At 50.6% G+C, this 25560-nt stretch overlaps 1 pseudogene; it reads left to right on the plus strand.

Moving 5' to 3' along the window:
- Window positions 1–3062: 3062 nt before the first annotated feature.
- On the plus strand, window positions 3063–21107 carry LOC136481775 (uncharacterized; annotated as a pseudogene).
- Window positions 21108–25560: the final 4453 nt, after the last annotated feature.

Genomic DNA, 25560 nt, shown 5'->3' on the forward strand with positions numbered 1-25560 from the left:
AATCCGGCTTCCCCACCAACAGATCCAGCCGCTGCCGCGCCCGTGCCCGCCCTCGATTTGCCGCCGGCGAGCTCGCCAGATCCGTGGGTGGATTCGCGCGCCCTGAGGCCGGATCCGCGAGCCCCGAGGCCAGATCTCGCCGGACTCCACCGTCGTCGTCGCGGCCGCCTGCTCCACCGCGCCACCGTCGTCGCCACTTCTAGTCCACCGCCGGTTGCCCGAGGCAGGATCCGCGCGCCCCGAGGCCAGATCCGTGCGCCCCGAGGCTGGATCTGCTGGATCCGCACGCCCCGAGGCCGGATCCGCGCGCCCCGAGGTCGGATCTCGCCGGACTCCACCGTCGTCGTCGCGGCCGCCTGCTCCACCGCGCCACCGTCGTCGCCGCTTCTAGTCCACCGTCGGTCGCCATCGAGGAGAGGGAGGAGCGCGGAAGGGAGGGGCGCCACCGCGCCTAGGGAAGGGAGGCGCACCGCCGCGCCTAGGGAAGGGAGGAGCGTCGCCGCGCCATGGGAAGGGAGGACCACCGCCGTGCTCGGGAGGGAGAGGGGCTCGGAATGGAGAGTTGGAGGGAGGGAGAGAGAGTGGAGAGAGGGAGAGAGTGGAGGGCGCCATCGGGAGGGACGGGCGCGTCTGCGCGACTGCGGGGAGACGGAGGGAGCGAGGCGACTGCCTGGAGGAGGAGAGGAGGGAGAAGGGTGGTGGGGCCCACAGGGGCAAAATCGTCTTTTCACAGCGCAGTTAACGGTGGCCGGATGGAAAACGCGACGGAGTGTCACGGAAGGAACGAAAGTTGAACTCGGTGTCAAATAGGGAACGAAAATTTTTCGAGGGCCAAGAAAGGAACGGGTCATTTCTTCAGTGTCAAATAAGGAATTCTCTCTAAAAGATACCATTTGGAACTTTCGGCCAGAGCATCTAACTTTCACCTTTCCCTCCAAATTAACAGCCTATTCACTTGTTGTTTTCAGCCAGAGCATATCAGCCAGTCAATAGTGTTTTTCTCTCACAACAAACCAGCACCAGCCGGGCTTATCGGTCCAGCAACCAACCAGCGAACGGGCTGTAAAGCACACCAATTGCATGCATGTGGTTGCAGTGCCTTGTGCTACCTGTTTAAGTACCTTGACCAATACGAACGACCCTTCATCGAAAAGGTCCTAATGGTCCTTCTCCTTCTGACGTGGCATGATTACTCGGCTTGGAGCCTCGTTGGCACACATGTATGTGCAATGAGAAGCCATTATGCCCTAAACCCCACAGGGAGAAGGACAAGTGCCCCGAAAGCCCTCATTTAGGCCCTGTTTGGCATGACTCCAACTCTGGGTGGAGCTGCTCCACTCCAGAACTCCAGGTGGAGCCAGCTCTAGGTGGAGTCGGAGCTCTAGGTGGAGTCGGAGCTGCAAAAGAGGTGCTCCAAAACTCCACCTCTATTTGCACTACAGCTCCATGGAGTTAGCAGCTCCATGGAGTTGGCAGCTCCATGGAGTTTTGGAGTTGGGGTGTTTGGCTGGAAAATTGGCTGGAGTTGCTGGAGTTCAGCTCCAGAGCCATGCCAAACACCCCCTTAACCCCTTCTTTTTCATCACTTTTTTTTTTGCATCATCAGATATAGTTTGGTCACCTAATAAAAGCCCAATTCTTTCCTTTGCAGAGTAGGTTTGCCAACAAGTAAGTGCATGCCAACATACCATGTGCAGAAACCTTCCCTTTGCTTCGTCCCTTTATGATCACCAAAGGCAAATGATCTATTTTTTTTCTTGGGGCAATTTGTACTACGGTAACAGCACACGCAACCACTGAAAAACTTACAAACAACTTCTGTACAAAAAGGATTACTTAAATACTGCATATGGACTGGAGAAATTTTCTCGCTATATCACTCAACCACTAAAAACCTACAAACAACATTATTGTGTACAGATCAGAGGTGCTTAAAAACATCTCAAGGACTCGGCTAAGTTTTACTATTTGCAAATGTATGTACATAACGAAAATTCTTGAAGCAACCACTACATACAAAGTCTCATTTCCTAGGTTAGAGAGAAGGGGGAATTTTCAGTGCTTACCACTCATTCATATGCTAAGCTGAAAAATAACTCTTAGTTTAGTGCATACAATTCATCATTTTGTTTTATCACCATGTACAATTCCTATGCCACCACCTTTTTTTCTAAAAAAAAGTCCCACTTTGGACTCTTTTGGCTCTCTTCTCCGTGCTTTGCTTTCTTTCCTTCTTCATAAAATACTCCATCTGTCTAAAAAAGAATGACATTGTAGCATTCATAATTTGTTGGACAAAAAAAATTGTCATTTCAGCATTACACCATCACGGTGGCCCCAACTCTTTAGTTTACCTTCAAATTATGCTACAGGAGGATACTAATTATGGGGCATCGTGCCAACTAATTGAATGGCATCTCCTTAATTATATGCATGCACCGGTAATATCTGGGAGATGGGTAAGCCTTAGGAATGGCAACTACTGACAGTAACAGATAGGGCACCCAAGTCATTTTTCTGGTCTCAGCTACTCCATCCATTCTAAATTACAAGACGTTAAAATATTTCATAATTTGTAATAAATTTAGCGTATTTTAATTTGGAACAAAAGGACTGATACTCTGTAGGAGTATGATACTATAGTTGCCAAAGTGATTGGCACAAGAGAGAAGTAAAAACTAACACACTCCGGCCGATTCGGTAAGGACCGTTATGAGTATGAAAAGAATTTCCCTTGCTGGCTGACCGACAAGGCCTCCATATAATATGCATACATGGCAAAACAAAAAAGGAAAAAAAATAGCCCATAGCTCCATCCATGTGATTCTCCCATGCATGCATTCTTCTCCATCCGTTTCCCCATGCTCTGCTCTGCCCCTGCTGCGCTTGCGCTTGCGCTTGCGCTTGACTCCACCACCGCCCTCTCTGTCAGCACTGCCGCTCTCCATGTGCCCCAATCACTGCATCTGCTGCCTCCACCACCACCACCTCCGTTTCGTCCCCAGCCTCATAAAACCCACCTCTATCTCAAGTCTCCATTCCTTCCGTTCCATTCCAATTTCCAACACCAACACACACCTTTCAAGCTTCACCGGCCTAGCCTATAAAGCTCCATTTATTTCGTCGTCCCTCAAATCTCCTCATCTCTGTCTCGCGTCACTAAAGAAAAGAAGACAGAAATCCGGCAGCAGTGCTCATGTGTTCCATATTTCCCTCGCATTCAGTCGTCGGGGTATCGTCGCAGGCGCAAGGCGGCGGCGGCGGCGGCAGTGGGTATCAAGAGCCCTGAGAGCAGAGCCAGCAGCGGCGGCAGCTCTCTGCCCTCCCCTTCTGCAGCACCTGCCTGCTCCAGATCATGGTGACATTCTATTCTGAGACCAAAATCATTTCGCATTCCATCTTGTCCATCTTCTTTTGTTCTTCCTAATTGATTACATATATAGGCCTATTCGCTCTAATCATCGCCTAAGTAAAGTAGTATGATCGATCACATAGCTAGCTAGCTAGCTAGGTGAGGATGAAGAAATCAATGTTTAATTACAGTGTTCATTCGATCACTTGGTGGTGGTCAAATGAAGTAGCCTGATGATGTGCATGCTATGCAATTAGGTCTATAAGCGAGGATTCGTTGCGGAGGTACGTGAGCTACGCGAGCGAGAGCTGCATCCAGGAGCTGCTGGCGGCGTCCGACTCTGGCCGCGGGGGCGCCGACGGTGACGGCGACGACGGGTGGAAGGTGTTGGTGTACCACAACGGCGTGGAGATATCCAAGCGGCGGACGGGGCCCGCGCACGTCTTCCGGAGCCGCTGGCTGCTGCAGGACGTCTCGCCGGAGCAGTTCATGGCCGTCGCCAACGCCGTCGACGCCGCCAAGGTACCATACCATCCTGCGTATATATTAATTACTCTACGATTTCTTTTTTCATTTCCATTTCAAGTAGCTAGGAGTAACTTCTTACTTACTTTAGGTCAAAAAGCTGATAAAGTGATCATTAACACAACGGAAGGTTTCCGCAAATCGAAGACTTTGGGTTCCATCCATATCTGGGCCATGTTTAGATTAAAAAAAAATTTCAAACCGATGAATAGTAACACTTTCGTCTTATTTGGTAAATATTGTCCAATCGTGGACCAACTAAGCTCAAAAGATTCATCTCGTGATTTCCAACTAAACTGTGCAATTAGTTATTTTTTTTACTTATATTTAATGCTCCATGCAAGCAGCTAAAAATTGATGTGACGGAAAGAGAGTGAAAAAACTTGGAATTTGGAGGTGATCTCAACAAGGCCCTATTTGCCATGGGCCGTGCTTGTGGTTGTGGTTAATTAAAAGCTAGCGACCTGCTTTAGGTAGTAACTTTGGTCGATCTAGGACTAGCACTTTATGTCCATGTGGCTTGGCTAATCAAAACCGCCTTTCGTTGAATGCAACGCGAGCACTATTTGCTTCATCCGAGTAGGAGTAATATACAAATGTACCCAAAGTCCCAAAGCCAAGTTTGTCCTTAGTTAAACATATTTAGTTTTGATCATACTTAGAAGAGCTTACTAGGACGCAATGTCCCAAAGCCAAAGTCTCATATTTAGTTTTGATCATACTTAGTTAAACAAAATTTTGTCGCGTGATGAGACTCAAATTTCAAAAAATAAAAAACCCTTCAATACGATGTCGGATGAAGATAATTTTTATATGTAAATTGTAGACCTCGATGAGATCTACAACTTTATAGTTTTGAGTTTTTTTTCATTTGAGGACGTTAAGATGCTCGAAAAAATAATATAAAATTTCGGTGTCTCCCGGAAATATCAAAAGTTACTGTTTATCCGCGAAACCGTCCAGAAGGTTGAAAGTTGAACGTTTTTTAGAGTTGGAGGGCCAAAGTTATCCGGTTTTGAAGTTCGAGGTTGAAATGCAGACTTTGGTGAAAGTTGAAGGGTGTAAATTAGACTTTACTCAAAAAAAAAAAAAGTAGTAGCATTTTTGCTGGTAATAAAAAGCTGGCGCCTGGCGGTGCCGCCGGTGAATGAAATACGGTGGTAGCTAGTAGATCAGACGGCAGTAAGTAAATGTGGCTCGTGACTCTTGCCGGTAAATAAATTAAATTAAATTAAAACGCATGCACTGTGGGCGTGGTGAAGGGAAGCCCTGCTGCGACGTACTACACCCGTGATTCTTAAAGCCTTTTTGTAGGGAATCTACGTAGCAGGCAGGCACCGTCCATCCCATTCAACGCCCAACAGTGACCCGAAACTACTCTTACCAATCACCTTGCGACAGCTCTCTTGTTACCTAGCGCCAAAAAAAAAAAAATTGGTTCCGTCCATCGGTCAGTTGTAACAAGAGTTTTGTGAGTGCCCTTTTCAGCTTTATTTAGTTATGGACACTTAGAATATTGTTGGAAACCAGCTTTATGGTGAAGAAACGGCGTTTAGGGTTACGGATTGAAATTTTCTTGTGCACAAAATTTGCAATAACAAATACATATGTACAGTACATGGTAGGGATTGTTTCTTAGCTCTTGTTCGTTGGTCTCGTTCCAGCGAACCAGCCGGCTGATTCTCCTCTAGAGATTCAGCCAGTTTCAGTCGCTACAGTGTTTTTCTCTCACAACAAACCAGCCGGAACAGTATTTTCAGCCAAGTTTTAGACCAGCAAACGAGGATGTGGAGTAAGGTCACTCCTAACAAAAGGCTAAAAGAAGAAAAAACAGTTAAAAACCGGCGCAATGACATGCTCAGCATCTGACACCTGTCCCTAGGGTAGTCGGGTCCCAAACGGCTACTCCTCCTACTTTGTAATAACTGTGTAATAATATAAGAAAACAAAAAAAAATTGGTGAAGCAGGGGTTCTGTTCTGCCGGTGCTGGAGTATTCAATTGGAACAGAGCAGCAGCAGCAGTGAGCATAGTACCAGAAAGCCGTTGTGGTATACCAGGACGGTGGTGTTTCGGAGCAGATGTGTGGGTGATTCTATTCATCACCGACGAGTAAATTTCTAATATTACGCGTCTAACTCGGATGGTGCGTTTAGAGAACACGCGGTTTATACTGGTTTGGGCAGAATATCACTACGTCCAGTTCGTCGCTGCTGCTCGTGTTACTAGCACCAAAAGTTTGTAGTCGGGGTTACAAACGGACGAGGAGGGATAGGTCCCAAGTCTGTAGTGGAAAGAGTGAACGGGTGCCGAGAGCTCGGTTGCCGCTCAGCCGTGTGCTTCTATTGTGTTCTGGTCGGTTCGATGGGTTCGTGATGATTTGATCGGGTCTGGCCTGGATCGATCATATGCCCGTCCTGGGATGTCCTGCTTTCCCTTTTATAGACCAAGGGAAAAATATGAGTTATAGTGGAGGAAAAGAGAAGAAACGAGAGGGAAAGAGCGGCCTTCAGGACCGCCGGATCATTCTTATCCTTCATGCGGGTCCCGCCGACCCTGTAGATGTCGACAGGGACGGCTCCACGTCGTGGCCCTGTCCGTCACTGGTGCCATGTGCAGGCGTCGTCTGTCGGTCATGGCGCTCCACTCCGTCCTGGCGGACGTCGTGGTGAACTGACACGCCTGTCAATGTTCATACGAGGGTTAGGCAGAATAGCACTGGTACGCCCAATGCTGTTCCTGATGTGAGTCCTCGGGTATGGCCCATTGTGACTGCGGGTTACATCGGGGCGTGCCGATCGCCTCCCTGGTGTCTGAGCTTTGACCCATGCCCATACACTTGGATCAGGAGTGGATGGCGGCGGCATGGGTCTCCGTCGGGTGAGGCGGAGCCTGTGGCCTTAGGGTCGGTTGAGGCGGAGCCCACGGCCTTAGGGTTGGGCAAGGCGGGGCCCTCTCCCAGAGGTAGGATGAGACGGAACATAAACCCAAGGGTCAGGCGAGGCGAAGCCCGCGGCCTTGGGGTCGGGCGAGGTGAAGCCCTCCCTGAGAGGCCGAGCAAGGCGGAGCGCAAACCCAAGGGTTGGGCAAGGCAGAGCCCACGACCTTGGGGTCGGGCAAGGCGGAGCGCAAACGCAAGGGTTGGGCGAGGCGGAGGGCAATCCCAAAGGTCGGGCGAGGCGGAGCCCGTAGCCTTGGGGTCGGGCGACGTGGAGCGCAAACCCCAAGGGTCGGGCGAGGCGAAGCCCTCTCCCAGAGGCCGGGCAAGGCGGAGCGCAAACCCAAGTGTCGGGCGAGGCGGACCCCACGGCCTTGAGGTCAAGCGAGGCAAAGCCCTCCCCCAGAGGCTGGGCGAGGCGGAGCGTAAACCCAAGGGTCAGGCGAGGCGGAGCCCGTGGCCTTAGGATCGGGCGAGGCGAAGCCCTCCCCCAGAGGCCAGGTGAGGCGGAGCCTTCCCCCGGATGCCGAGCGAGGCGGAGGCCAGGCAAGGCAGAGCCCGCGTGTCCGGGGGTCGGTTGGAGCTGTAGTCACGCTCTTGACTGCTCGGATGAATCAATGATGATGATCATTAGCTCCTCCTCTTCGGGTACCCTAGTATTGGTCCCCGACAATAGCCCCCGAGCCTACAGAGGAGTAGAATACTCCTTCGGAGGCTTTTCTGAATGGGAGGACTCTAATGGCCTTGGCCTTCCCTTGTCGCCCACGGCATGTCCTGGGGACAGCGAATCTCTTTCGTCGTGATCGGACCTCTCAGGGGTGTAGCCATGAGGTTTGGTGGTCGGAAAAGGTCTTTCCTGATTTCGAACCCTATGGGGGTCTGTCGTTCCACGACCGAGAGCTCGGCCTTTGTGCGAGTCCAACTTTCCTCGAGCCCTAGCGCGTAGCGAGGGTCTGGTCGAGGGCCGGCTCATTTTTGTGATCGTCACCCCGTCCGCGGTTTTTGCAACCGGAGGGGTTGAGATAACGTCACTTGTCTCGATGGCTAGAGAGACGCGCTCGGCCACCTCGCTAACGGGCATGTTCAAGTGGAATCCGAGTCTGTCGTTCATGACGGGGTCAGCATAGCCCTCATGTGGCATTCCACTGATCCTTAACCCACCTCCCGGTAGATGCTCGTGTTGCTCCGAAGAGCGACTCAGGTGGCCCACTGGCCTCCCCTCGATGGAGATTATGTGGGCTCAACTCAAGGTTAGGATCGAACGAGAAGGTTGAGATGATCCTGTCTGCTTCTAAGCGGGTTGGGCGAAGGCCGTTAGGGCTCATCTGTGTTTTCTCCCTTAGCTCTGTTCGACGCGAGGTAGCCTCGATCCCTTCATGGGCTGGCCCTCGAACCCCGATCAGTTAGATTCCTGAGCTAGGGTTGGGCAGCTTGAGCACTCGAGCCCTATTGGCCTCGGTAGGGGTCTGCCGAATTTCGTGCGTCACCCCATCCGTGGTTTCTGCAACCGGAGGGGCTTAGCAAACGACACTTGCCTTGATGGCTCGAGTATCGCGCTTGGCGAGCTCACTAACGAGCATGTTCAAGTGGAATCCAGGTCTATCATTCGCTGACGGGGTCGGCATAGCCCTCATGTGGCATTCCACTACTCCATAAGCCGCCTCCCGCCAGATGCCCATGTCGCTCTAGAGAGCGACTCAGGTGGCCCGCTGGCCTCCCTTAATGGAGATTCTGTGGGGTTGGCTCGAGGTTAGGATCGAACGAGAAGGTTGAAATGACCCTGTCTGCTTCTACATGGGTTGGGCGAAGGCCGCTGGGGCTCATCTGCATTTTCTCCCCTAGCTCTGCTCGACGCAAGGCGGCCTCGAGCCCTTCATGGGCAGCATTTGAACCCCTATCAATTGGATTCCCAAGCTAGGGTCGGGCACCTCGAGCCCCCAAGCCCTGTTGGGCTCAATAGGGGTCGGCCAAATTTCGTGCGTCACCCCATCCATGGTTTCCACAACCAGAGGGGCTGAGCGAACGACACTTGCCTCGATGGCTCGAGTATCATGCTTGGCAAGCTCGCTAACAGGCATGTTCGAGTGGAATCCAAGTCTGTCATTCGCTGATGGGGTCAGCATAGCCCTCATGTGGCATTCCACTGCTTCTTAACCCACCTCTTGGTAGATGCCTGAGTCGTTTCGGAGACTGACTTAGGCGGCCCGATGTCCTCTCCTTGATAGAGATTCTGTGGGCTTGGCTCGAGGTTAGGATCAAATGAGAAAGGTCGAGATGTTCGTGTCCACTTCTGAGCGGGGTCGGGCAAGGGCCACTAGGGCTCATCTCTGTTTTCTCCCCTAGCTCTGTTTGACTCGAGGCATCCTCAAGCCCTCCATGGGTCGGCCTTCGAACTTCGGTCGATTGCCGCTCATGTCGAATGAGATGACTACTGCTTCGTGATACGACGCGAAGCGTTGAGATGCAATAATTGCATATGTAATGCTTGGATGTATGAGATGAATGTATGAATGCATGCATGAGAATGGATGAATGAATGCTAATGTACTAGAAAAGTAAAGTGGGGGTCGCTAAAGTTACCTTGATGGCTCGAGTGACGGGTTCGGGGAGCTCCTTACCGGATATGCCCATGCGGGGTCTGGGTCCATCGTTCGTGATAGAGTTGGCATAACCTGCATGGGGCATCTTGCTTCTTTGTACCCGTCTCTCAACAGTGGCCCGAGCCGTCCAACCGACTTGGGTGACCTGCCAGCCTCTCCTCGATGGAGATTCCACTGGTGGGTCCCTCCAAACCCTTCCACGGAAGGCAGAGGCTAAAGCTCAGGGTGCGGGGACAGAAACTCTAATCATGCTAGTGAGCAGAAACACCGTAGTCACTGGGGTGTAGGTTTCTAGCGGTCCAACCAGTTTTACTCAGAGTTTGTTTCCGCACACCTTGCCTCTAGGTTTTAGCATGAGAAAGGGGTCAGGCTTAGAGAATGTCTACCGAACAGACACTCCTGCCAGCCCCTGAGTGTGGCCCAACCCCTTACCGTTGTTGGGGTCAGGGGCTTGATAGCGAAATTAATAAGAGAAAACGTGCGTAAATTAAGGGCGAACCATCTCTCGGTAGTGGCCTAAACCATCTGATCGACTTGGGTGACCCGCTAGCACAGGACTTACCTCGATGGCTCGAGTGACGGGCTCAGGGAGCTCTTACTAGATATGTTTGGGTGGAACCTAGGTCCGTTGTTCGTAACAGGGTCGGCATAACACTTGTGAGGCATTCCACTGCTCCCTAACCGTCTCTCGGCAACGGCCCAAGCCGTTTGAGTAGCTTGGGTGACCCGCTAGCACAGGGCTTTCCTGTGTAGATAGAGGATGAAAACGTCCCCCCAAGAATTTAGTTAGGCAGATGAGCCAAGCGGCGAACTTCTAATAAGTGGACAAGATCTTAAATTTAGTTATGGCCTAACAGATTTTTAGCTATTCTCCCCTTTTTGTATAAAAAGGTTTATGCATTCCGACCCTTTCCATCGTTGAGGCTGTAAAGCTTAGGGTGCGGGCGAACAAACTCTGATCATGCTAGTGAGCAAAGACGCCGTAGCCGCTAGGGCGTAGGTTTCTCGTAGTCTGACCAATTTTACTCAGAGTTTGTTTCTGCAAGCCTAGCTTCTAGGTCTTGTTGTGAGAGAGGGTCGAGCACAGAGAATGCTAGCTAGGCGGATAGACTCTTAAACGCATATCGACTCTTTCCGTAGCTAAGACCAAAAAGCCCAGGGTGTAGAAAAAAAACTCTGATCACGCTGGTGAGCAAAGACGTCGTAGCCGTCGAGGCATAGGTTTCTCACAGTTTGACTAGTTTTACTCATCGTTTGTTTCTGCAAACTTCACTTTTGGGTCTTAACATGAGAAACAGTCAGGCATAGGGAATGTCTTCTGGATAGATACGCTCTTACTAGCCCCTGAGCAAGGCCCGACCCCTCGCCGTTGCTGGGGTCGGATGTTAATAAAGATCGGGGAGTTTGAAAGCAAAACTGATAAGAGCAAGTGTGTGTTTATTACGGGTAAAAGTGACGTACCTGCTTGATGTTCCAGGCATTGATGAAGACTTCACCATCAATGGCCTTGAGCTTGTATGTGCCCGATCGGAGAACCTCCGCGACGACGTACGGTCCCTCCCATGGTGGAGAGAGCTTGTGGCGGTTCCTGTTGCTCTGGATGAGGTGGAGCACTAGGGCCCCAATGTTGAAGGCCCGACCTCGCACTCAACGCCTATGGTACCAGTGCAACGCTTGCTGGTATTTGGTTGAGCGGAGGAGGGCGATGTCGCGTGCTTCGTCTAGCTAGTCCATGTCATCTTTGAGGGACGCCTCGACTCCCTGTTCGTCATACGCCCTGACCCTTGGCGCTCCATAGTCGAGGTCGGTTGGGAGGATAGCCTCGGAACCATAAACCATGAAGAATAGTGTATAGCCGGTGGCCTGGCTAGGGGTCGTCCTTAGGCTCCAAAGCACCGTGGGAAGTTCTGCAACCCATCGTCCACCAAATTTGTTCAACCGATTGAAGATCCTAGGCTTGAGGCCTTGTAGGACCATGTCGTTCGCGCGCTCGACCTGCTCGTTCATGCGGGAGTACGCCATGGTGGCCCAATCGTCGTGGATGTGGTATTCATCGCAGAATTGGAGGAACTTTTTTCTGGTGAACTGCGTGCCATTGTCCATGATAACAGAGTTCGGGACCCCAAAGTGATGGACGATGTCGAGGAAGAACAGCACGGCTTGCTCAGACTTGATCATGGAGATCGGTCGAGCCTCTATCCACTTTGTAAAATTGTCTACGGTGACAAGCAAGTGCGTATAGCCCCCAGGCGCCCTCTTGAGAGGTCCGACCAGATCGAGCCCCCAGACCGCGAATGGCCATGTGATGGGGATTGTCTAGAGTGCTTGGGTCGGCAGGTGGGTCTGCCGGGCATAGTACTGACACCCTTCGTAGGTGTGCACAATATGTTCAACGTCGACTACCACGGTCAACCAGTAGAAGCCTTGTCAGAATGCGTTTTCAACTAGGGTTCTAGACACGGCATGGTGACCGCAGACCCCACCATGGATATCACTCAGCAACTGCTTCCCTTGCTCGATGGGGATGTTGTGCTGCAGGATCCCGGTGTGGCTCCGCCTATAGAGTTTGCCATCAACAATGGCAAAGGACTTGGCACGACGTGCGAGCCACCGAGCCTCCGTCTTGTCCATTGGTAGCGCCTCACAGAGGAGGTAGTCGAGGTAAGGCGTCCTCCAGTCGGCCAGAGGATCAGGCTCTGTCACTAGATCCTCGTCAAGCTCCATGACCTTGGGGTCAAATGGAGCTAACGATTGGTTAGCCCCTAAGCCCAGGGCAAGCGGCCTGTCACTAGCCCATTCTAGCTCCTCGTAGCGGATCGAGGGCTTATGCTGATCGCTGGTGAAGACACCCATTGGCACTGGCTCTCGGCTGGATGCCACTTTCACTAGCGCATTGGCCACCTCATTGAGACGCCTTGGGATGTGGTTGAGCTCGAGACCATCAAACTTGTCCTCCAGCTGGCGGACTTCTTAGGAATATGCAGCCATCTTGGCGTTGTGGCAGCTCGACTCCTTCATGACTTGATCAATGACCAGCTGGAAGTTGCCCTAGACATCGAGGTGTCAGATACCCAACTCGATGGCGATGCGTAGGCCATTGATGAGCATCTCATACTCGGCCACATTGTTGGAGGAGGGGAAATGGATGCGAACCATGTACCTCATGCGTACCCTGAGGGGCAAAACAAAGACCAGCCCCGCGCTGGTGCCTTTCTTAGACCATGTAGAGCAGAAGCGGTTCTCCGTCGATCGGAGGGACCAGGATCAAGGCAATCATCAGTAGCTGCTTGACCGCGTCAAGTGCCTCCTAGGCCTTGGGTGTCCATTCAAAATGGTCGGCCTTCTTTAGAAGCCGATAGAGGGGGAGACCTTGTTTGCTGAGGCGCGAGATGAAGCCGCTGAGTGCAGCGAGGCACCTTGCAACTTGCTGTACCCCCTTTACATTCTGAATCGGGTCCATCCTTGTGATGGCGAGATCTTCTCCGGGTTGGCCTCGATGCCAAGCTCGGAGACAATGAAACCTAGTAGCATACCCCTCGGGACCCCAAAAATGCACTTCTTGGGGTTGAGCTTAATGTCATTTACTTGGAGTTTTGTGAAGGTTTGCTCAAGGTCGGCTATGACCTGGTCAGCCCATTTGGACTTGACCACGATGTCATCCACGTAGGCCTCAATGGTTTGCCTGATGAGGTCCCTAAAATACTTGAGCATACAATGCTAGTACATAGCTCCCGTGTTTTTTAGACCGAATAGCATTGTGACATAGCAGAACGATCCGAATGGGGTGATGAAAGATGTCGCGAGCTGGTCGGACTCTTTTATCGTGATTTGATGGTACCCGGAGTATGGATCAAGGAAGCAAAAAGCTTCACACCCTAAGGTTGAGTCGACTACTTGGTCTATGCGTGGCAAAGGAAACGGATCCTTTGGACATGCCTTGTTGAGACCCGTGTAGTCAACACACATTCTCCATTTCCCACTCTTCTTTCGTACAAGAACGAGATTGGCTAACCATTCAAGGTGGAATACTTCCTTGATGAACTCGGCCGCCAAAAGCTTTGCAATTTCCTCGTCGATGGCCCTACGCTTCCCCTCGTCAAAGCGATGTAGGCGCTGCTTCACCGGCTTGGATCCTAGCCTTATCTTCAAGGCATGCTTAGCAACTTCTCTTAGAATGCCTAGCACGTCCACGGGTTTCCACGCAAAGATATCTTCGTTGGTGCAGAGGAAGTCGGCGAGCGCGCTTTCCTATTCAGAGGAAAGCGTGGTGCTAATGCGCATCACTTTGCCTTTGGAGCCGCTGGGGTCTATGAGGACCTCCTTGGTGCCCTCCATAGGTTTAAAAGACCTGGCCGACCGCTTGGGGTCGGGCGCTTCTTCAGTGACCCCCTTCTTGATGCCTGCAAGCTCCTTGGAGGCGAGGATTGCCACGACGTGTTCACAGCACTTGACCTTGCACTCGTAGGCGCGCTAGAAGGAGGTGCCGATGGTGATGACCCCGCATGGTCCCGACATCTTTAGCTTTAGGTAGGTGTAGTTGGGGATGGCCATGAACTTCGCGTAGCATAGATGTCCCAGGATGGCGTGGTAGGTTTCATGGAACACGACCACCTCGAAGGTGAGGGTCTCCGTCCTATAATTGGATGGATCCTCGAAGGTGATGGGCAGATTGATCTACCCAAGTGGCATGGCCTGCTTTCCTGGGACAATGTTGTGGAAAGGAACTCGGTTGGTCGGATGCGCGATTGATCGATGCCCATGGCATCGAGTGTTTTGACATACATGATGTTGAGGCCACTGCCTCCATCCATCAGTACCATGGTGAGCCGCTTCGTGCTGATGATTGGGTCGACCACAAGTAAATATCTCCCTGGTTACGGGACGCTCTCTAGGTGGTTGGTCCGATCAAAGGTTATGGTAGACTCCGACCATCGGAGGAAGGTAGGCGTGGCCGACTCGATCGTATAGACCTCGCGGCGCGCAAGCTTCTAGCGGTGCTTGGAGTCATACGCCGCTGACCCTCCAAAGATCATGAGGCAGCCATCCAGCATTGAAAAGCCGCCGTCATTCCCCTCGGCATCATTTGCGGCCGGCTTGGGGTCCTCCTTGTGCTCCCCCTTGTTGGAGCCTTCGGACAAGAACCACTTCATGAGGGCGCAATCCTTGTAGAGATGCTTGATGGGGAAGGCATGGTTTGGGCATGGCCCTTCGAGCAGCTTCTCAAAGTGGTTCGGGATACCTTCTACGGGCTTCCGACCCCCCTTGTGGTTGGAGGCGCCTTCACCGGCGTCCTCGTCCCGCTTCGTCTTACCCTTGAGGTGGTTGAAGATCGCCCTGGCTACCTCCTCGCTCAAGGTGTGGCTAGTGGCGATGTCGAGGAGCTCCTTGATGGTTCGTGGGCCCTTATGTCCTAGCTTATGGACTAGGGACTCGCAAGTGGTCCCAGATAGAAAAGCTCCTATGACGTCGATGTCGGCGACGTTAGGCAACTCGTTCACTATCGGGAGAAGCACTGGATGTACCCCTAAAGGGTTTCCCTAGCCTTTTGTCGGCAGTTTTTGAGATCCCATGGGTTCCCAAGACTCTTGTATGTGCCCTAAAAGTTTCCCACGAAGATCTCCTTTAGGTCCGCCCAACTCTGGATTCTGTTGGGCGAAAAGTGTTCCAACCACGTCCGCGCCAAATCGGCCAAGAATAGTGGAAGGTTGTGGATAATGAAATCATCATCATCCACTCCATCGGCTTGGCAAGCAAGCCAATAATCCTCGAGCCACATTCCAGGGTTCATTTCCCTAGAGTATTTCAGGATGTTGGTCGGTGGTCGGTACCGTGGTGGGAAGGCGGCGTTGAGGATGTGTCAGCCGAAGGCCTGAGGTCCCGGTAGGCCAGGGCTTAGACTTCGGTCCTTGCCGCTGTTCTAGCATCCACCACGATGAGGGTGGTAGCCACGGCTAGCTCCCTCCCTCGCATTGCTACGGGCACGCCTACGGGCATCGAGGGTGTCGCGCGCGTCACGATGGAGGCCAAGACGCTCATGCACTGGGACCGTGGCGCGCGGCCTGCCGCCTTGTGGCGCCGGGTGGACTGACGTGTCCTTGTTGGGTAGCTCTGAGGGCGTGCACTGGCTAGCATTGAGCTCATGTCGTCGACACAGTGAGCTCTCGGCCTATTGCGCCACCGCACGCTCAAGTAGCGTGTGAATCTCGTGATGGGCCTGACGTTCTTTCGGCATCGCGGGCCCCAAAAGCCCCCGGAGCAAGGCGACCACAGCATCGATGTTCTGGCTTGCCCGGCGAAGTGTGGGAGCGCTTCATCATCCTCGATGATCCTCCGGTTCACGTCGCGGGCCATGGCGCATGTGCGCCCACCATCTCCATGGCACTCGATCTCTCACGTTCCTGCTCGAGCTGGAGTCGCGCTTTCTCGAGCTCTTGGTGTTGGGCATTCAGTTGCTCCACCCACAAGCGTGGTGGGGCCCCTGCATCCCTCTTGACCTCATCGTTGAGGTCGTTCGTTGGGGTAGCCTCATCCTCATGGATGCTTCCAACGTGTCCCTCAGTTGTACCTGCCATGAAACACTCACAAGAGGGGTGATGGCTCCCCCTGTTGGAGTCAGAGGTGGAGGACGACTACGTTTCTCTCACGAGGAGGTCGTGAAAAGATTCCGCAACATATGCGGCCATCCCCATGAACCCGTCGTTCGCGAGGGATGGAGGCGTGCGTTGTGCCACAAGGTGGCCATCAGTCTCTACGGCATTGCGGAGACTGAACGGGAGCGTTGTCGGGGTGCTACGAATGAGGTATTCCAGAGAGAGTGGCTCCCCTCTGGCAAGCTACACCATGACGCTGGCGAACGAGAAGGTGAGGTGGCACAGGTCCTCCTAGGACCATCGGGGTCCTAGGAAGGCGCCGAGCTGGCGCTCTAACCTCCCATAGTTGAAGGGTGTGGGCCTCCATTGCGTGCAGTTGCAGCTCCTCAAGCGCCTTGGCAATCGCGTCGAGGACGGCGGCGGGAGCCATCGCCAAGTCTCCCTCTGTCGTGATGATGAAGCCCAGGTCCCTAAAGCGCACGTGCGCACCTGGGACCTAGCTGAGGTTGTGACTAGCCATCCGAGGCCTGGTGTGGATGTTGAGACGAGCAAAAGGCCCCTACCTAGCGCACCAACTGTCATTGTTTCGAGTCACCACCGATAAGTAATTTCTAATATTCCGTGTCTGGCTCGGATGGTGTGCTTAGAGGACACGAGGTTTATACTGGTTCGGGTAGAATGTTCCTACGTCCAGTTCGTCGTTGCTGCTCGTGTTACTAACACCGAAAGTTTGTAGTAGGGGTTACAAACGGGTGAGAGAGGGACAGGTCCCAAGTCTCTAGTGGAAAGAGTGAACGGGTGCCGAGAGCTCGGTTGCCGCTCAGCCATGTGCTTGTGTTGTGTTCTGGTCGGTTCAAGGTTCGATGGGTTCATGATGATTCGATCGGGTCTAGCTTAGATCGATCAGATGCCCATCCTAGGGCGTCCTGCTTTCCCTTTTATAGACCAAGGGAAAACACGGGTTACAGCGGAGGAAAAGAGAAGAAACAAGAGGGAGAGAGCGGCCTTCAGGACCGCCGAATCCTTTTTATCCTTCATGTGGGTCCCACCGACCATGTAGATGTCGACAGGGATGGCTCCATGTCATGTCCCTATCCATCACTGGCGCCAGGCGTAGGCGTCGTCTACCGATCATGGCGCTCCACTCCGTCCTGGCGAACGTCGTGGCGAACTGACGCGCCTATCAGTGTTCATACGAGGGTTAGGTAGAACAACACCGGTACACCCGACGCTATTCCTGATGTGAGTCCTCGGGTATGGCCCGTCGTGGCCGTGGGTTACATCGGGGCGTGTCGGTCGTCTCCCTGATATAAGATCTTTGACCCAGGCCCATACACTTGGAGCTAGAGTGGTTGGCGGCGGCATGGGTCTCCGTCGGGTGAGACAGAGCCCGCGGTCTCAGGGTCGGGCGAGACGGAGCCCGTGGCCTTGGAGTCGGACGAGGCGGGGCTCTCTCCCAGAGGCAGGATGAGGTGGAGCGCAAACCCAAGGGTCGGGCGAGGCAGAGCCCATGGCCTTGGGGTCGGACGAGGCGAAGCTCTCCCCCAGGGGCCGGGCTAGGCGGAGCGCAAACCCAAGGGTCAGGCGAGGTGGAGCCCACGGCCTTGGGGTCGGGCGAGGTGGAGCCCTCCCCTAGAGGTCGGGCGAGGCGGAGCCTTCCCCTAGAGGCTAGGCGAGGCGGAGCGCAAACCCAAGGGTCGGACGAGGCGGAGTGCAAACCCAAAGGTCGGGCGATGTGGAGCCCGCGGCCTTGGGGTCAGGCGAGGCAGAGCGCGAACCCAAGAGTCGGGCGAGGCGGAGCCCACAGCCTTGGGGTCAGGCGAGGCGGAGCCCTCTCCCAGAGGCCGGGCGAGACGGAACGCAAACCCAAGGGTCGGACGAGGCGGAGCCCGTGGCCTTGAGGTCAAGTGAGGCGAAGCCCTCTCCCAGAGACCGGGTGAGGCGGAGGGCAAACCCAAGAGTCGGACGAGGCGGAGCTTGCGGCCTTGGGTCGGGCGAGGCAGAGCCCTCCCCAAGAGGCCAGGCGAGGCGGAGCCTTCCCCCGGAGGCCGGGAGAGGCGAGGCCCGTGCGTCTGGGGGTCAGATGGAGCTGTAGTCGCGTTTTTGACTGCTCGGATGAATCAATGTTGATGATTATTAGCTTCTTCTCTTCAGATACCCTAGTATTAGTTCCGACAAGATGCATAAATTATTATACAAGTAGCCGTAGATGCGTGCCCTGATGCAGGCGTGCATGTGACTGCACGTTGAGCCACATGCATGTGCTCTCTGCATTGCGCGCGTCTGCCCGCCACCCCCAAAGCTCAAACATAACGAAACTAGACACGGTGGTTTAGTTAGGATCAAGATATCAAAGTACTTCTTTGACCAAGCTTATTACTTCTTTGTAATGTGGACGACCGGCCGGTTGACTTTGAATACCTAGATACTAAGTAAGTACCCCCTCTGTTCGAAATTTTTAATTTATAAGTCTTTTTTGCATTTCTATGTAGACAACTTTTATTATATATCTAGATATATTTTATATCGAGGTGCATAATAAAGAACTATTTATTTAGAAAAGCCGAAACCACCTATAGTTTTGGATAGACGGTGGTATTATCCTTGGACCACTGTTAGTAGTACTCTGTTTTCGAAGTTTGAACCATGGTGAGCTCACTCTAACTTCTCCAACATTTTAAATAAATAGATAGTGAACTCGGATGTTAGATTCTCCGTAGAATTTAGTGGAACTAATTTGTATAAAGTTTGACCACACTAGAAGTTTGACTTAATTAAAACAATGCTAAAATAAACTATAATTTAAAAAGTGGTAATAACAGGAAATGCATGTCACCGGCTGACAAAAGGAGGAGCACCGGCTGTGTAGTGGTCTCTTTTGTTCTGCGACTTAGCTTTGCTTACATATATGATCTTTGCCCACCACTCGGACTCGGTATATCTTCATTCATATATGTAACAAGAGCGCACTGCTAATTAATTTCTGCACGTTGTGAAAACAACTCCACACACACACACACACACACACACACACACACACACACACAGCTGGGAGCTAACTAATCATTTTCAGTACTGATGAATGCCAGGTCACGCTAGACCTGACACCAAAGCATACTTACAAGATACTAATAACGTGCATGTGGCAGGGGAATGACCGAATGAGTACACTTGGACTCGCAACGTTTTGTGTGGTAGAAACTTTTTGCTTGCCACTTGGGAAATGAGTGTACATATTGCTGGCACGTAGTACTAGCCAGCAAGGCTGGGCCGGTCTCGATCTGGCGCGAGGGCCTCTTACCACTTTTGGGGCCAGTACCTAATAACAGGCCATATGCTCTGTCGCATTACCCGTCCATCTATCGAGCTACTCTCTAGGTAGGATAATTAGGTTAGTCTCGGTGAAAGTTTTATGGGCTCTGCTTCCAAGACTCTCTGGTATTGGAAATAGTGTAAACAAGTTTTATCCCCATGAAACTCATTTTATCCGATAAAACTACTTTCATCTCTCTTCATTTAAACCATGCCACATCAACTTATTTAATGTATATAAAACTCCCATTTAGACTAACCTTAGCTGGTAGATCGCTATGTTAGGAACGCTACCAGTCACAAACTGTAATAGCTGTCGGTTGCTAAGTCCTAAACTATTGTGTGAGTCGTTTATATAGGGGAAAAAATTCCGTGGATGCAGTATCCACCGACACCCGTGCATACCACCGCTAGATGGAGGATGTGTGGATGTCGTACGTTTGCCCGCGCCCGAGGGACTCGGAGCGCCGACATCATCACGAGTGCGCGCAATTTTTTCCCTATACGTAGGCTCATGTAATAATAATAATAATAATAATCTTTTCTAAAAAAAGGCTTATGTAATAATGTGTAATAAGTAGCAGGTACTCCTTAAAAAAGAGTTATTTTCACTTCCTAAAAAGTCAACAATTTTTAACTTTAACCGAATATATTTAATAAAATATTAATATTTATAGTATATAATTAGTATTATTAGATAGATTTTTGAATATATTTTTATAACAAATTTATTTAGAGATAAAAATATTGCTCGTTTTTTCTAAACCTAATTAAAGCTAAAAAAGTTTGATCTGCACGGTCTCCTAGTGACTCGTTTCTAGGGACGGAGGGAGTAGACAGGTAGCGAGGCTTTTGTAGTAGCTGTGCCTGCGTTCGTGGTTTCGTGGGCCAAAAACAAGCCTACCCACTCGAAAGTGCATTCGATAGGCTTGGACTCTTATTTTCATCCCTCAACTGTATCGCGCCAGAGGGCCATATTACTTTTTACCGAGACTGACCCAACTTGAAATACTTTGTTTACAATACTAACATGCCCGCGTTTTGTGTGTGTGTGTGTGCAAGTGCAGCAGTGGGAGTCGGACCAGCTGGTGGAGTCTTCGTACATCAGGGAGCTCGGCGACGACCTGAGCATCATCCACCTCAAGTTCGGCGACGCCTCCTCCTCCACCACCACCAGCCGGCGTCCCGCCAGGCCCGCCCGGCGCCGGGACCTGGTCGTCTACGAGCGGCGCCAGGCCATGGAAGACGGCACGCTGGTGGTCGCGGTGGCCGCGCTGCCCAAGGAGATCGCCGCGGGCCTGCTGCCGCCGCCCGCGCCCAAGGGCGGCAGCGGCGGAGGCTCCGCCGTCGTCGGCCGCAGCCTGCTGCTGCAGTCCGGCTGGGTCGTCGAGAGGCTCGACGGCGACGCCGGATCGTGCGTCGTGACGTACGTCGTGCAGCTCGACCCGGCCGCTGGCTGGCTGCCGCGCTGCATCGTCAGCCGCCTCAACAGCAAGCTCGTCATGGTCATCGCCAAGCTCAGGAGGATCGCGCAGGCCACCGTGCCTGCCGCCGCCGCCGAGGTGTGATGTGGCTGCCACAGAGAGTTTAGCATCGCCGTCGGTCAGCTGCTGCACGCGTAGTTGCATTGTGTGTGCTTAAGTAAATAGATATATACGTACTATGTTATTTTTTGTAGAAACGCAGTGCACTCGTCGATCGGGGATGTACGTATGGTACTGCTCTCAGACTGTCAGTGAGAATTACTATGTGTGCACGTTTGTAGAAACTGTTATGAATTTGTTGTCTAGAATCTCATGTCAATCTTCTAATTAATTCAAGCATGCATCCAATTTTTTTTCTCGAATACGCAAAAGATTTGCGTATCATTGTAATTAAGAAGAAACGGGGTTTAACCATACATACGACACGCTTCTAATGAGCACCCTAGGAGGTCTTACAGTTTGACTGGACCTTCCTAGTAGACTGTTTCAAACTTCGATATTACATAAAAACAAACAGCCGAACTACGAGCAGCGCAGTAACTACGGAGCTGTGCCGCTAATGGCCGCGAGCATGCATCCAATTTAAACGATACACTACAATCTTCTGAAATAAGCAACATGTAGGTGTGAATGTGTCGTCTGTTCTAGGTAGGATCCTCAGGTATCTGCATGGTAGCAGAACAACATCATTATCTTGTGGTGATCTTTTTGGTGCAATATAATTTATAACGACATGTACTAGCATAGTACAGTGTTTAGTAGCTTAGTAGTGTCTGGCCTGTGCGCCTCGGTGGTTTGGAGTTTCGACTCAAAAAAAGCCTTTTTGTAAATATTGTTTTGTTTCTTTTTTCCTCGTCTAATAAGAATCTGGCAACCGCCTTTCTAAAAAAGCTAGATAGTACAGTGTAGAGCAGTGCTACTAAGCTAGCAGCCAAATAAATTTTTTTGGTGGGTATTGTTGTTCAAATTATGTTGGATTTCATTACTTTTACTATTATTTTCTAAAGAGAGATAATGAATTATTGTTGTGGATTTGGAGCCGGTGGTGGAGCGATCCCTGTGATTTGTTCCACTCCACATTATTAGAGAGAATCGGATTGTAATCAAGCAGGATCAAATATAACACACACACGGACCGAGATCATATCTATCAGGGATTAGATAAGACAGATTCCTTTTAAGCCCTTTATTATTTGTTTATTTTTGTATATTATATATATAAGAAAAAGGAGACTATGAGTCCGTCTGGGAGCTAGGGCTTTTTTGTAGCAGAATTTATATTAGAGATTAATCGGCCTGTTCGCTGGTTGGTTTCTGGGCTGGTTTGGGCTGGCTGAAACCAACAAGCGAACATGGTGTTGTGCAGCGTAGCTCTTTCTACGTGTAGCTCTTCTACATGTTTGGGAAAAAAAAAGAAAGAGAAATGACTTCACTAGCTCTGAGAGACGTTTTGGGTGTATTTTGGTTGCTCGATCCATGGTTCATATAGACCCGCATCATATATAGTGGGTGGGGAAGCAGGATGGGGGGCTGCAAATTCTCAGAAAAAAAGTTTTGGTGAGGTCCTATGAGTAGATATAAGAAAAGTTAGTAATGAAATGTTGTCTGGTAATTTGCATTAGCGCATACTCCTTCCGTCCCCCAATATAAGACGTGATTTGACTTGATGCGGTCTTAAAGAATATATTTCGATCTATTTCTCTTGTAATATATAATTTATAGGAGCAAAATTAAGTTTGATCATTAGAAAGTATTTTTTATAAATACAAATCTAATGTAACTAGCTACTTTTGTAATACAAACTTTTTATATAATTAGGCTAATTGTTAGTAAAAGATATACAACAAACTTTGAATATTGAAATTCGTGCAGGTTCTTATAATTAGCCTGCTCGGCTGGTGCTGATATGATCGTGGATTATTACTGCTGGCTGATTTGGTGTGAGAGAAAAATATTGTTTTAGCTTATAATTCACGATCATTTACGACCAAGCGAACAGGCCACGAATTATTATGTGTGTACGGTCAATCGGGGATTTTTTAGATAAAGGATATAAAATCTGACACTTATATCCACGCAAGATATATGTAACCAAAAGGTACACGAGCTCAAACCCTCAAACAAGAAAGACAACATATCCCATCAAATATTTGACACATGCATAAAGTATTAAATACAGACTAAAAAATAACTAATTACACAGTTTGCGACTAATTTGTGAGACGAATCTTTTAAGCCTAATTCGTCCATGATTTGACAATGTGGTGCTATAGTAACACATGTGCTAGTGACGGATTAATTAGGCTTAATAAATTTGTCTCGCGGATTACCGACGGATTCTGTAATTTATTTTTTATTAGTATCCAAACAATCCATGCGACACCCCTATGTGGCACCCGATGTGTCACCTCGAAATTTTACACTCTGAATTTAAACAAAGCCTGACACGGAAAAAAAAAACTTTTTGCCGCCATGCCTTCGGAGCCCACCACTGTTGAAGTTACCATGCGACGTATATGCGCTACCACTGAGCAGATCCAAGGACATAGCCACGGATAATGCTGCCCCAAGAGTGGGTCCATCGACAAATAGGTCGTCGTCATCGTGTTAGCCTTGGCCACCGCTGCCACCATAGATGCACATCTAGGCTCAAGCCACGACGTTTACACTGCGTTGCCGGGTGTGAGTGCCAAGGACGTTGCCGCTCACCCGAGCCCTTGCCAGAGCCTGCCGAAGGACGCATCGGGATCTCCATGACACACCACGTGGCCATCGTCTGCCACTGCTACAGGCTCAAAAACAACTGAACCAGTAGCACACCAGATCCGTCGATCCCAGACGTGCATCCGGCCCACCACGCCGCCAGCACGTATCACAGCCACCGGGATTTGTCAACCGCCCATGCAGCACACCCCCACAACCAATGTCTTCACCTAGCGCCACACCGCAATGCTGGAACAAGCCATGGGGGTTGGGGGAGTGGACGGATCCACAAGCCTAAGCACCGGATCTGGCCATGGAAGCACCAAATTCGTGCTAAGCCGATGCGTGATGCTAGATAATTAGGTATTTTTATGGTTAATTTAATCCAGAAATAAAATATCAGTAGGTTCATGACGACATATATATGCATGTATATATCACTAACAAACGCTACAGCATGCAAGTATGACATACTGATCGATACAGTACGTGCGTAAAGTACGGTAATCACAGAGTTAAGAGTGTACCTAGCGGAGGGATCCATGCCGAGGGCATCGGAGGCTCTAATCGCACCAGACATATAGTGCGTTGCTCGAAGTCGTGGACCACAGTCGATGCAGGAAGGTGCTCGTAGTGCAGTCCCACGAACGGTCACCAGGAAGAAAACACCTTGTTGTTCTGCGAGCGATCACCCGGAAGAAGACGTCGGAGGAGCAGTCGCGGAATCGCTCCCCAAAAACCTAATCGCCGTACACCCCGTGCAAGGTTCGCAGGCGGACGAGGGTTTCGGAGGCACCTGCTCTCCCGCTGCTCCATGCGCGTAGAGGTATGTGACGGGGAAAGCCAAAGGGCGGCTGAGATGTGGTCTCTCGGAAGCGAAGGGGGGAATTGGACTGACGGAGAACTTCTAACTTATGCCTGCGGTGGGTAGGGAGAAGGCCAGCGGAGAAACTCAGGAGATGGAGATACGAAGAGACGGTAACTAGCGCAATCAATTCGCCTCCAACATAAAGGAGAGAAACTCCCGTAATTATATGGAATAAGTGGCAAAACCTGGCCACGCCCGCCCGTTCGCTCGCTCGCCGCCCACCTGCCACGGCCACGGCCATGCCCACGCCACGGCCCGGCCCGGCCCGGGCGGCGGCGGCGCGCGCGCGCGTGTGGCACTCATGTGTCCTTTTCTCATCTTCTCAATTAAGATGGATAATTTTCAACCAAATAAGCTGAGTCAACGTTCAGTCAAAATCTCGTACGGTATTAAATCATACAACGCTTAATGTTACGGACCATAGAGTTTTATTTAATTTATTAAATATTATACGGGCCAAGCCCATAATATATCCAACAATCCCCACCAAACTCTAGGGTTTGTAACAAAGTAATCTCAGAACCACATTTCTTTTATATAACAGTGTTTCGATGGAGACTGTTAAATTGAACATCCATCTAGAGCAATAGTTTCACTCAGCCATAACTGAACAATGGACTAAGCCTTGAATTGATAGTTTTGTGTGAGGTGAATGTCACTAAAGTCCTTATCTAATACTTGGCTGCAAAAGGCATCCCCTCTATTTAAAGCATATAAGTTATACTTCAGTGCCTTTCATGAGTATTTAGAGATCACTCAAATCTCATAGACTGTGACCAGCAGTCTGACTCATATAGGTGTGTTCCTCAAAAGATGTTCTGTAGGACAACATCTTTGCTTTAGCAAGCCACTTGGAACATATTAAGGTAAAAACCAACCTGCCTTATAGAAAGAAAAGATATGCATCAGAAATAAGTCTTACTAAAGATCTTTCCTCATAATTTACTACTAGCTTGTTTCATCATCCTACTTTACGGGATCTCCGATCACATAGAACAGGTTATAACTATAGTAAATTTCATGTGGGTCTCAAACCTATCTCTCTCGATGCACTTTCTATCACATTGTGTGACAGACCCTTATTGAATTGATCTACCAGATTGTTAGACGTGTGAACATAGTCCAACGCTATTACTCTGGAGTCTATCAATTTTCTGATAGATTTTAGTCGTCTCTTAACATGCCTTGT

The sequence above is a fragment of the Miscanthus floridulus genome, chromosome 9 (genome assembly GCF_019320115.1).
Source record: "Miscanthus floridulus cultivar M001 chromosome 9, ASM1932011v1, whole genome shotgun sequence".
Classification (NCBI taxonomy): domain Eukaryota; kingdom Viridiplantae; phylum Streptophyta; class Magnoliopsida; order Poales; family Poaceae; genus Miscanthus; species Miscanthus floridulus.